This window comes from Musa acuminata, unplaced genomic scaffold (genome assembly GCF_036884655.1).
Source record: "Musa acuminata AAA Group cultivar baxijiao unplaced genomic scaffold, Cavendish_Baxijiao_AAA HiC_scaffold_783, whole genome shotgun sequence".
Classification (NCBI taxonomy): Eukaryota; Viridiplantae; Streptophyta; class Magnoliopsida; order Zingiberales; family Musaceae; genus Musa; species Musa acuminata.
Window position 1 is genome coordinate 17,501 of NW_027021012.1, and position 2,500 is coordinate 20,000.

A 2,500-nucleotide genomic window follows, 5' to 3' on the forward strand; every position below is an offset into this window, starting at 1 on the left:
GCTTTCGTATAGCAGGGACGGTGCTGCCTCTCGCTTCGCTCGCTGTCCGCCGCTCGCCGCTCGCTCGCGCAGCCAAAAATGGCCAGTTTTGGCCCGTTTTTGGGCCGTTTTGGCCAGTTTTTGGCCTGTTCTTGCGTCGCGCGGTGACCGTCGTGAGCGGAGCAAAATGTCAGCCATCTCAGCACCCTGGAACCCCCCGGGTGGCACAGGGCTGGATGGGGCTTTCGTATAGCAGGGACGGTGCTGCCTCTCGCTTCGCTCGCTGTTCGCCGCTCGCCGCTCGCTCGCGCAGCCAAAAATGGCCAGTTTTGGCCCGTTTTGGCCAGTTTTTGGCCTGTTTTTGCGTTGCGCGGTGACCATCTTGAGCGGAGCAAAATGTCAGCCATCTCAGCACCCTGGAACCCCCCGGGTGGCACAGGGCTGGATGGGGCTTTCGTATAGCAGGGACGGTGATGCCTCTCGCTTCGCTCGCTGTCCGCCGCTCGCTGCTCGCTCGCGCAGCCAAAAATGGCCAGTTTTGGCCCGTTTTTGGGCCGTTTTGGCCTGTTTTTGGGCTGTTCTTGCGTCGCGCGGTGACCGTCGTGAGCGGAGCAAAATGTCAGCCATCTCAGCACCCTGGAACCCCCCGGGTGGCACAGGGCTGGATGGGGCTTTCGTATAGCAGGGACGGTGCTGCCTCTCGCTTCGCTCGCTGTCCGCCGCTCGCCGCTCGCTCGCGCAGCCAAAAATGGCCAGTTTTGTCCCGTTTTTGGGCCGTTTTGGCCTGTTTTTGGGCTGTTCTTGCGTCGCGCGGTGACCGTCGTGAGCGGAGCAAAATGTCAGCCATCTCAGCACCCTGGAACCCCCCGGGTGGCACAGGGCTGGATGGGGCTTTCGTATAGCAGGGACGGTGCTGCCTCTCGCTTCGCTCGCTGTCCGCCGCTCGCCGCTCGCTCGCGCAGCCAAAAATGGCCAGTTTTGGCCCGTTTTTGGGCCGTTTTGGCCAGTTTTTGGCCTGTTCTTGCGTCGCGCGGTGACCGTCGTGAGCGGAGCAAAATGTCAGCCATCTCAGCACCCTGGAACCCCCCGGGTGGCACAGGGCTGGATGGGGCTTTCGTATAGCAGGGACGGTGCTGCCTCTCGCTTCGCTCGCTGTTCGCCGCTCGCCGCTCGCTCGCGCAGCCAAAAATGGCCAGTTTTGGCCCGTTTTGGCCAGTTTTTGGCCTGTTTTTGCGTTGCGCGGTGACCATCTTGAGCGGAGCAAAATGTCAGGCCATCTCAGCACCCTGGAACCCCCCGGGTGGCACAGGGCTGGATGGGGCTTTCGTATAGCAGGGACGGTGATGCCTCTCGCTTCGCTCGCTGTCCGCCGCTCGCTGCTCGCTCACGCAGCCAAAAATGGCCAGTTTTGGCCCGTTTTTGGGCCGTTTTGGCCTGTTTTTGGCCTGTTCTTGCGTCGCGCGGTGACCGTCGTGAGCGGAGCAAAATGTCAGCCATCTCAGCACCCTGGAACCCCCCGGGTGGCACAGGGCTGGATGGGGCTTTCGTATAGCAGGGACGGTGCTGCCTCTCGCTTAGCTCGCTGTCCGCCGCTCGCCGCTCGCTCGCGCAGCCAAAAATGGCCAGTTTTGTCCCGTTTTTGGGCCGTTTTGGCCTGTTTTTGGGCTGTTCTTGCGTCGCGCGGTGACCGTCGTGAGCGGAGCAAAATGTCAGCCATCTCAGCACCCTGGAACCCCCCGGGTGGCACAGGGCTGGATGGGGCTTTCGTATAGCAGGGATGGTGCTGCCTCTCGCTTCGCTCGTTGTCCGCCGCTCGCCGCTCGCTCGCGCAGCCAAAAATGGCCAGTTTTGGCCCGTTTTTGGGCCGTTTTGGCCAGTTTTTGGCCTGTTCTTGCGTCGCGCGGTGACCGTCGTGAGCGGAGCAAAATGTCAGCCATCTCAGCACCCTGGAACCCCCCGGGTGGCACAGGGCTGGATGGGGCTTTCGTATAGCAGGGACGGTGCTGCCTCTCGCTTCGCTCGCTGTCCGCCGCTCGCCGCTCGCTCGCGCAGCCAAAAATGGCCAGTTTTGGCCCGTTTTGGCCAGTTTTTGGCCTGTTTTTGCGTTGCGCGGTGACCATCTTGAGCGGAGCAAAATGTCAGCCATCTCAGCACCCTGGAACCCCCCGGGTGGCACAGGGCTGGATGGGGCTTTCGTATAGCAGGGACGGTGATGCCTCTCGCTTCGCTCGCTGTCCGCCGCTCGCTGCTCGCTCGCGCAGCCAAAAATGGCCAGTTTTGGCCCGTTTTTGGGCCGTTTTGGCCTGTTTTTGGGCTGTTCTTGCGTCGCGCGGTGACCGTCGTGAGCGGAGCAAAATGTCAGCCATCTCAGCACCCTGGAACCCCCCGGGTGGCACAGGGCTGGATGGGGCTTTCGTATAGCAGGGACGGTGCTGCCTCTCGCTTAGCTCGCTGTCCGCCGCTCTCCGCTCGCTCGCGCAGCCAAAAATGGCCAGTTTTGGCCCGTTTTTGGGCCGTTTTG